Source organism: Carlito syrichta, unplaced genomic scaffold (genome assembly GCF_000164805.1).
Source record: "Carlito syrichta isolate Samal-C Ts95f unplaced genomic scaffold, Tarsius_syrichta-2.0.1 Scaffold306867, whole genome shotgun sequence".
In the NCBI taxonomy this organism is placed as follows: Eukaryota; Metazoa; Chordata; class Mammalia; order Primates; family Tarsiidae; genus Carlito; species Carlito syrichta.
In genome coordinates this window covers 154,862-164,914 of record NW_007250963.1, presented here as the reverse complement: position 1 = coordinate 164,914, position 10,053 = coordinate 154,862, and the positions used below count along the sequence as shown (strand labels likewise).

The window sequence follows — 10,053 nt, the reverse complement described above, 5'->3', positions numbered from 1 at the left end:
CCCCGCTCCCGCGCGCGGCGCGGCGCCTCCGGGGTCCCAGCCGGAGACCTCCTAGCGCGCCCGGGCGGCCACGGGCGCCCGCGGGCCAGGTCCAAGCCCTCCTCCCCGGCCCGGGAAGGAGGGGGCGGGCTGTGCCACCGGGGGTTTCTGAGACGCAGGCCACGAGCCAGACGCAGAGACGGGCCTGGGGTCTAGCCCCGGCCCCCGCGCCCCTGGTTATCCGCTTCCAAGCCAGGCCTCAGTTTCTTTACCTGTAAAACGGACGCGATACGCCCACGTCCCGGGAGCCAAAGAAACCAAACCCAGGAGCTGCGCAGCGGAAAGTTTCCCCTTCTCTGAGCTGATAACCACCCCCTCCCACCACGATTGGGCTGTCGCTATAGGTCAGATTCGTGCTGTTTTCTTACCACATCATCGCGCTAAATCCTCACGATGGCCTCATCGGGTCGTGGGCACTTCCCCCCCCCTTTTTTTTTTAACAAGAAGAAACAGGCTCAGAAGGGCGACCAAGGTCACAGAGGCAAAGGTCAGAGCCAGGACTTGAACCCAGGTCTGTGTGACTTCAAAGCCCACACGCTTAACCACTCAGAGGTCGTGCTTTCTCTCCCGAGGGAATGAATGAATCATTCAGGAGATATTTAGGACGCCCCCGCTGGGCGCTGGGCACAGTGCCAGGTGTGGGCGATCTTCCGGGAACGGGGCACAGGTCTCTCCCTGCCCGCGCAGTCTGGCGGGAAGGCTCTGCACGCATGCGGAGGGGTGGGGTGTGCGGGGGAAGGTGCCACGTGTCGTGGGCACAGGAACCAGGAGAGCAGGCTGGGTGGGCACCCGGGGAGGACACTCCGGGAATCAGGGGTGGGTGGGAAGAGGGGTGAGGATCCCAGGTGCGCGCCAGTGTGGGAAGGAGGCCGCGGTTCCTGGGTCATCTACACTGGGCCTGTGGAGTTGAGGGCAGCCTGTGGGCACTGCCTTCCCAGGAGAGGCTGGGTCTCTGCTGGCCTGTGGAAGGGAGGTATCATTGGTCTAGACTTGTAGACTCTCAAAGACAGACCCTGGAAAGCTCAGGAAAGTGAGGGCTATATCTTACCCTCACCCATAGGGAGTGTCTTTGCTTTCATTTCATTACCTGGACCTGGAAGAAAGAAGAGACAAAGGGCATTAATTATGCACCTAGGGTGGCAGGGGCTGGGTAATGGGGATGGGCTTTTCCCCCATTTAACCTTCACAGTCACATGCAGTTTTGGTATGATGGGGCCCTTCCTTTTTCTTTTCTTTTTGAGTTGGCGTCTCACTTTGTTGCCCAGGCTGGAAAACAGTGGCACAATCACAGCATTGCAACCCTGATCTCCTGGGCTCAAGAGATCCTCGCACCTCAGCCTCCCCAGTAGCTGGGACTATAAGTGTACACCACCACACCCAGCTAATTTTTTTTATTTTTGGTAGAGATGAGGTCTTACCATGTTGCGCAGCCTGGTCTGCAACTCTTGGGCTCAGGGGATTCTCCCACCTCAGTCTCCCAAAGTGTTGGGATTACAGGCTGAGCCACCGCACCTGGCCAGAGTCTGCACTATTATGACTGATGGTTTGTCTAACTCTCCACTCCCTCCCAAACTCGGACCTGTGTCCTCAGGAAGGAAACGTATTTGGCAGCAGGTCGAGGTTGTGGTGGCCATGGGCATGCCACTGCACTCCATCCTGGGTGACAGAGTGAGACTCCAATTCAAAAACAAAAACAAAAACAGTGCAGACTCTGATAAGGGCAAGTTCCAACTACTTGGAAGGCTGAGGCGGAAGGATCGCCTGGGCCCAGCAGGTAGAGGCGGTGGTGGCTGTGAGTGTGCCACTGCACTCCAGCCTGGGTGACAGAGTGAGACTCCAACTCAAAAAAACAAAAACAAAAACAGTGCAGACTCTGATAAGCGCAAGTTGAAGCCAGGCGCGGTGGCCCACACCTGTCATCCCAGTACTTTGGGAGATGGAAGTGAGAGGATTGCCTGAGCCGAGGTTTTCGAGACTAGCCCGGGCAACTTGGTGAGACCTCATCTCTACAATAAAATTAAAAAATTAAGCCGGGCTCGGTGGCTCAACCTATAATCCCACGCCTTTGGGAGGCTGAGGTGAGTGGATTGACGGAGCCCGCGGGTTCGAGACCCGCCTGGGCAACTTGGCGAGACCCCATCTCCACAATAAATCAAAAATTAGCTGGGCGTGGTAGTGCGCGCCTGTAGTTCCAGCTACTTGGAAGGCTGAGGCGGAAGGACCGCCTGAGCCCAGCAGATCGAGGCTGCAGTGGCCAGGAGTGTGCCACTGCATTCCAGCCTGAGCGACAGGGTAAGGTTCTGTGCTAGGATCCTGGATCCCAGGGGAGTGGTGACAGAAGGGGCTTAAGGGGGAATCCTGGGGGCGCTGATCACATTTTGGTTTTGAGGTCAGTGCTGGCATCCTGGGGGTGTTTGCTTTTTAAATATTCAAGGCACCGTACTCTTGCAATTTGCACACTTTCTTGCATGTGTGATACACTTCAGTGCAACTTATAATGTCACAACTGCCTCTTGTAGCTGCTGGCTGCATTGGAAATAGAAGCCAGACTCTTTTCTGTGGCCCACAAGGTCTTGCTGGCGTCTCTGACCGGTCATGCCTCCATTCCCCTCCCGCACCGAGTTCCCACCTCCTGGGCCTTCTGGCTTTCCTGACACCTGCCAAGTCATTTTCCACCTCAGGGACTCTCGCTTGCTGATCCCTCTGCCTGGAAAGCGCTTTTCCTGCTCCCGCCAAGACTGTTTCCTCTCCTTTCTATGCAACACACCCTACAGAAATCACATCCTCAGCTGGGCATGGTGGCTTACACCTGTAATCCCAACATTTTGGGAGGCAGAGGCGAGAGGCTTGCCTGAGCCCAGGGATTTGAGACCAGTCTGGGCAACTTGGCAAGTCCTCGCCAAAACAATAAATAAAAAAATTAGCAGGGAGTGGTGGTGCATGCCTGTATTTCCAGCTACTTGGAAGGCTGAGGTGGAAGGATTGCCTGAACCTAGCAGGTCAAGGCTGTGGTGGCCGTGAGCAAGCCACTGCACTCCAGCCTGGGTGACAGAGTGAGACACCTACTCAAAAAAAAAAAAATTTTAAAATAACAATAATTACAGCCTGGGAGAGGCCCTCCTGATTACCCTGCCTGGCAGTCTTTCTGCCCACACTCATGTCTTCCAAAACATAGTTCATTTCCTTCAAAACACCAGTCATAATCTACAATTCTTTGTTTATAGTTCATTTTCCATGTCTCCCACTAGATCAATTGCAAACACACAGCACACTTACTATGGGCCAAGCACCCTTTTTCATTTTTATTTTTTGAGTCAGAGTCTCACTCTGTTGCCCAGGCTGGAGTGCAGTGGCACATTCACGGCCACCGCAGCGTCGACCTAATGGGCGATCCCTCCGCCTCAGCCTTCCAAATAGCTGGAACCACAGGCGAGTGCTACAACGCTGGGCTAATTTTTTGATTTGCTGTAGAGACGAGGTCTCACCAAGTTGCCCCGGCTGGTCTCGAACCCCTGAGCTCAGAAAATCCTCTTGCCTCGGCCTCCCAGAGTGCGGGATTACAGGCATGAACCACTGTGCCCAACACAAGCACTCTACTAACACCATGCAATCCTCATTGCAATTCCATGGGGAGATGCTATTCTTAGCCACATTTTACTGTCAAGGCAGTTTGGGCTCAGAGACTTTATGCAACTTTCTCATAGCCACACAGTTAGGAAGCAGTGGAGCCAGGATTTGAACCTAAGCAACTTGGTTCCTGAGTCCCCGCCCTTAACACTACAATTGGACAGACTTTGTCTATGTTCTTCCTTGTAGTGTACTTGGGATGGTCCCTGGCATCTGGGACAGTGGCTGGCATACAGTAGGTACTCAATAAATGTTTGTTGAGTGAGTGAATGAATGAAATGCTAGAGTCTGAGACAGGAGGGATGAGGGGAGCTTGGCCCAAACAGCTGGAATTAACTGCAAGCTGTGGTCAAGGTCAAGGTCCTACCTGGGCTCGGCACAGCTCCTGAGCATGTCAAGTCCACCTTCAACCTCCACTATGGATCCTGCAAGGTACAGAGGCCACTCCCAGAGGGGGCTCTGCCATGAGGGTCCACACCACGCCTGAGGTCCCTAGCAGCCAAGTATGCCCCTGGCAGGTGACACTGTCATCAGGCGCTCAGATTGAGGTGGCCCCAGAAAAGGTGACGAGTCATCTGCCTCTGGCCAGAGATTCCCTGGACCTTCAGAATCTCCTCAGAAACCGGAAGGTCCTAAGCAACTTAAAGTCTAGGTTGTGACTGGGGGTCAGTAAAGGCCACCACCCTGGTGTCATCACTCCCCTTGAGCATGGCTTTCAGTCCCAAGCTCCAGCAGCTAGAGCCAGCTGTGTCGCCGCTCCCTGGCCATCTGCTTCAGATCACAATGAGGATGTTCATGGCTCTTGGCTGTGTCCCTCCACCCTAGGTGGACCCGCTTGCACCATCTCCCAGCAGGGTCCTTCCTCGTTTTTCACTGACCTCTGGGCAATTGGGACCCATTCCTGAACAGCCAGGGCACCTCCGGTCTGTAGCAAGGGGCAGTGCATCTCATGCTGTGTGCGGAGCTGGCTCCATTTACAGGAAAAGAAACTAAGACCGTGAGAAAGGAGGGGTCCACCAAGGCTGCACAGCTGGGGCGTTCTGGAGACAGGGCTGGCATGTGGACCTTGAGGACAGCATCCCAACAAGCAGCTCTGCATTTTCTGGGCCCTGACCCAGCTCACGGGGCACCAGCTGCTTGTGTGCCCTGCGTCATCCCAGGGACCCAACTCTGAGATGTTTAAAGAGGCTTAGAGCTGGGTGTGGTGGTTTGCGCCTGTAATCCCAGTACTCTGGGAGGCTGAGGGGAGAGGATTGCCTGAGTCCAGGGATTTGAGAACAGCCTGGGCAACTTGGCCAGACCTTGTCTCTGCAACACATCAAAAAATTATCTGGGCATGGTGGTACGCCTCTGTAATTCCTGCTACTTGGAAGACTGAGGCGGAAGAGTCCTCTGAGCCCAGCAGGTCAAGGCTTTGGTAGCGGTGAGCGTGCCACTGCACTCCAGCCTGGGCGACAGAGTGAGACTCTGACTCAAAAAAATTAATTTAATTAATTAATGAGTTAATTAATTGAATAAATGCTAGGCGCAGTGGCTCAGCCTGAAATCCCAGCACTTTGGGAGGCTGAGGTGAAAGACTGCCTGAGCCCGGGGGATTGAGACCATCCTGGGCAACTTGGTGAGACCTGGTTTCTACAATAAATCACACACACACACAAACTAACCAGGCATGGTGGTGCATGCCTGTAGTTCCAGCTACTTGGAAGCCTGAGGTGGAAGGATCACCTGGCCGTGAGCGTGCCACTGCACTCCAACCTGGGCAACAAGAGTGAGAGTCTAATAATAATAATAATAATAATAATAATAATAATAATCCTTGCATGGATGCAATATTTGACATTGTGCAAAGTGCTTTCTCACAGATGACCTCATGTCATCCTCACAGCAATTGGTAACGTTGGAGCTGTATGGAAATGAGCATAGCCCCGGGACTCCCATAGCTGAGACCTAGGTCCCGAGGCAGGCCCTGCAGTGCGGAGTCCTACCATGGCGTCCACCAGGCTCACAAACTAGGAATATGATTCCAGAACAGGCTTGCCTTGGGGAGTTTTGGAGATGCTCTCTTTTTGGATAATATACACTACTTTGAGACTCTGTCTTGATATATTTAAAGAAACACCAGTCTAGCGTCTAAAATGGCTAAAAGTGATTTATGTCTTTCCAGAAGCCTCTCTAGGAAATGCCAAAGAAAGTCCAGGCATGGTGGCTCATGCTTATAATCCCAGCACTTTGGGAGGCCGGGGTGGGAGGATTGCTCGAGCCCAGAAGTTCGAGGCCAACCTGGGCAACATAGTGAGGCCTTGTCTCTAAAAAAAAAAAAAAAAAAAAAAAATCAAAAAATTAGCCAGGCGTGTGGCACATGCCTATAGTCCCAGCTACTCCAGGGGCCAAGGCAGGAGGATCTCCTGAGTCCAGGAAGTCAAGGCTACGGTGAGCTGTGATTGTGCTATTGCATTCCAGCCTGGGCAACAGAGTGAGATCCTGACTCAAAAAACAAACAGGTCGGGCACAGTGGCTCAAGCCTGTAATCTCAGCACTTTGGGAGACCAGGCTGGGAGGATTGCTCGAACCCAGGAGTCTGAGATGAACCTGGGCAACATAGTGAGAACTTGTCTCTACCAAAAAATAAAAATAAAAAGTTAGCCAGGTGTGTGGCATGTGCCTGTAGTCCCAGCTACTCTGGGGGGTGAGGAGGGAGGACCTCCTGAGCCCAGGAGGTCGAGGCTGGGGTGAGTCGTGATCATGCCACTGCACTCCAGCCTGGGCAACACCGTGAGACCCTGATTCAAAACAAAAAACAAAAAAAGAAAATGCCAAATAAATGCCTTAATAATGCCTGGCCAAACCCCTTACTCCATCATCTGTTGCCCATGTCTGCTGCTCCCCAAATTCCTCTCTAACCCAACCCCAAGCCCCTTCCCAGAGTGGGTCCAACTAGTCTTCTGGCTTCTCCATCTCCCTTCTGCCCACTCCCAGCCTGCTGAGATCCAGAGTCCTTGCCAGCAGGGGAGGAAGGAAAGACTACGGACACTCCTGTGTTCTCGTTGGTTCTGGCCACGTACACGGAGGCGCTTTATGGAGATCAAAGCAGTCAAGGCACGAAGAGATTCTAGCAACAAAAGCTTCGACAGCTGGGATCTGTCAGGCACTCTCCACACTCTCTTCATGTTCATTATCTCATTCACACCCGTGAAGGTGATGCTGTTCCAAACTCGTTTTACTGAGGAACCCAAGACCAGGATGGCGAAAATCACCAGGCCCGGCCACGTGGAGCCTACGAGTCCTGGTCAAATCCTGGGCCCTTTCTTCCATTATGCCATGGCCTTTCTGGTGCCCCATTCCCGCCTCCACACCAGGAGGTGTTCCCTCCAAGCAGCTGTCACCGACACAGCTCCTTGGTGAGTTGCCCGCTGGGATGCAGAGAATGTGATGGTCCCAGGGGCCAGAGGGTGAGTGTTCTTGGGTCAGGCTGGAGCAGGCCAGAGGGTGCAAATACTGTTGGAAGTGGCAGGGCCTTGTTTTCCCAGAGCTGGCCTCAACCTCCCCACAGTCCAGTCGCAACTGCCTCCCAGGGACTGGTCTCTATACCCACAAGGTACCCGGGCTGCTTCTTTCACCGTTACTAGAAGCTTCTTGGTCGGGTGCAGCTGCCACCAGTGTTAGGGCATTTAGGGTGGTTAGCTTAAGGAGAAACTGATGCTTCAAGGTTGATGGGATGGTTGTTGTGGATGGAATGGTGGCCCCCAAAAGACAAGCTCCAATCCTTAGAACTGTGAATGTGAGCTTATTTGGGAATAAGGTCTCTACAGATGTAATTAAGGTAAGGATCTCAAGATGAAATCATTCTGGACTGACAATAGGTCCTAAACGTGATGACTATGCCCTTATATGAAGGAAGATGGTGACCCGATGCAGTGGCTCACGCTTATAATCCCAGCACTTGGGGAGGCCGAGCCAGGAGGGTCACTTGAGGCCAGGAGTTCAAACCAGCCTGGGCAACCCAGCAAGATCTTGTCTCTATAAAAAATTTTAAAAATGCCAGGCTCGGTGGCTCAGCCTGTAATCCCGCGCCTTTGGGAGTCTGAGGTGAGTGGACTGCCTGAGCCCACGGGTTTGAGACCCGCCTGGGCAGCGAGACCTCATCTTTACAGTAAATCAAAAAATTAACCAGGCGTGGTAGTGCACGCCTGTAGTTCCGGCTACTTGGAAGGCTGAGGTGGAAGGATCGCCGGAGCCCAGCAGGTCGAGGCTAAGGTGGCCGGGAGCGGCCACTGCACTCCAGTCTGGGCGACAGAGTGAGACTCCAACTCAAAAAAAAAAAAAAAAATTAGCTGGGTATGGGGGCACACACTTGTAGTCCCAGCTACTCAGGAGGCTGAAGCAGGAGGATTGGCTTGAGCCCAGGAGTCAGAGGCTGTGATGAGCCATGATCATGTCACTGCACTCCAAACGGGATGACAGAACAAGACTGTCTCTCAAAAAAAAAAAAAGAAAAGGAAAAAAGACAGGGCTGGGTGTGGCGGCTCATGCCTATAATCCCAGCACTTTGGGAGGCCAAGGTAGGAGGTTCGACTTGTCAACTTGAGCCTAGGAGTTTGAGACCAACCTGGCAAGACTTTTTTTTTTTTTGAGTCGGAGTCTTACTCTGTTGCCCAGACTGGAGTGCAGTGGCATGCTCACGTCCACTGCAGCCTTGACCTGCTGGGCTCAGGTGATCGTTCCGCCTCAGCCTTCCAAGTAGCTGGAAATACAAGTGTGTACCATCACACCTGGCTAATTTTTTTATTTATTGTAGAGACGAGGTCTCGTTAAGTTGTCCCAGGCAGGTCTCGAATTCCTGGGCTCAGGCAATCCTCTCTCCTCAGCCTGGGATTGCAGGCGTGAGCCACCCTGCCCGGCCTAAGACCCTCTCTTTAATTAAAAAAAGAAGAAGAAGAAAAAAAGGAGATGACAGACATGAAGACATAGAGAGAAGGCCATGCGAAAATGGAGGCAAAGATTGGATTTATGATGCCTGAGCCAAGGAACACCAAGGACTGGCAGCAACCACCAGAAGCCAGAGGGGCGCGTGGGACGAAATCTCCCCTGGAGACTCCAGAGGAAACCAGCCCTGCCAACACCTTGATTTGGGGCTTCTGGCCTCCAGAACTGTGAGACTTCATTTCTGTTTTTTTTAAGCTGCCAAGTTTGTGGTAATTTGTAGCAGCCCCAGGAAGCTAATACAGATGGCACGAGCCCCAACCTTGCACCAGAGGCACTGAGCAGAAAGCAATGGGCATCGGGGCAGAGGACACAGGGACAAGGGAGGACCCTCAGGCAAGAGGCCAAGGCAGGGCCATTTGGTGTGTTAAGTGCTGAGCTAGCTAACTGGGTTATGGGGCCCCAGCCCAGGCAGGGGAATTGTGGGCCAGGGGCCTAGAAGGGTGAGTAGAATGAACTCAAGGACTAAAGGCCTTGACTGTCAGGTCAAGGGTTAAGGCAAAGAGAGAGAGGTAAGAACCTTGGCTGTAGACTGGGGGTGGGGGTAAGAGAGAAAAGGGAGAGGATACAATCTGGGGGTCCTTGAGCACCAGCTCCCCTTCCCGAAGAAGCTTTGGGGAGGTAGGTGTCAGCTCAGTCTCATGGTCAGGGCCCTCAATTTAAGAACGAAAAGGTGGTAAGCTTCCCATCAAGAGAGGTATGTAAATAAGAGTGTCACTGGGTGCAGTGACTCACGCCTATAATCCCAGCACTTTGGGAGGCTGAGATGAAAGGATTGCCTGAGCCCAGGGGTTCGAGACCAGCCTAGGCAACTTGACGAGACCTTGTCATTACAATAAATTAAAAATATTAACCAGGCATGGTGGCGAGCGCCTGTAGTTCCAGCTACTTGGAAGGCTGAGGTGGAAGGATCACCTGAGTCCAGCAAGTCAGGGCTGTGGTGGCCATCAGTGTACCATTGCACTCCAGCCTGGGCAACAGAGTGAGTCTCTGACCCAAAAAAAAAAATAGAAAGAAAGAAAAGAAAAGAAAAAGAGGCCAGTTGCGGTGGCTCACGCCTATAATCCCCAGCACTTTGGGAGGCTGAGGTGAGAAGATAGCCTGAGTCCATGGGTTTGAGACCAGCCTGGGCAACTTGGTGAGACCCCCATCTCTACAACAAATAATAAAAAAAAATTAGCTGGATGTGGTGGTGTGTGCCTGTAGTTCCAGCTACTTGGAGGTTTAAGCAGAAGAACCGCCTGAGCCTGGCAGGTCGAGAATGTGGCAGCCGGGAGCGTGCCACTGCCCTCTAGCCTGGGTGACAGAGTGTGATTCCTACTCAAAAAAGGAAAAAAAAGAGCCCTGTGGCCGGGCTTGGTGGCTCAGCCTGTAATCCTACGCCTTTGGGAGGCTGAGGTGAGTGGA

At 52.9% G+C, this 10,053-nt stretch overlaps 1 protein-coding gene across 1 annotated transcript in view; it reads right to left on the bottom strand.

The window, feature by feature from the left end:
• The window catches only part of SYT12 (synaptotagmin 12), a 29,723-nt gene extending 29,249 nt beyond the window's left edge, over positions 1-474 (bottom strand). Inside the window, exon 1 of the mRNA XM_008063480.1 lies at positions 252-474. The gene's annotated coding sequence lies outside the window, so the exon portion shown is untranslated. The remainder of the gene's footprint in view (positions 1-251) is intronic.
• Between the last annotated feature and the right edge of the window lie 9,579 nt (positions 475-10,053).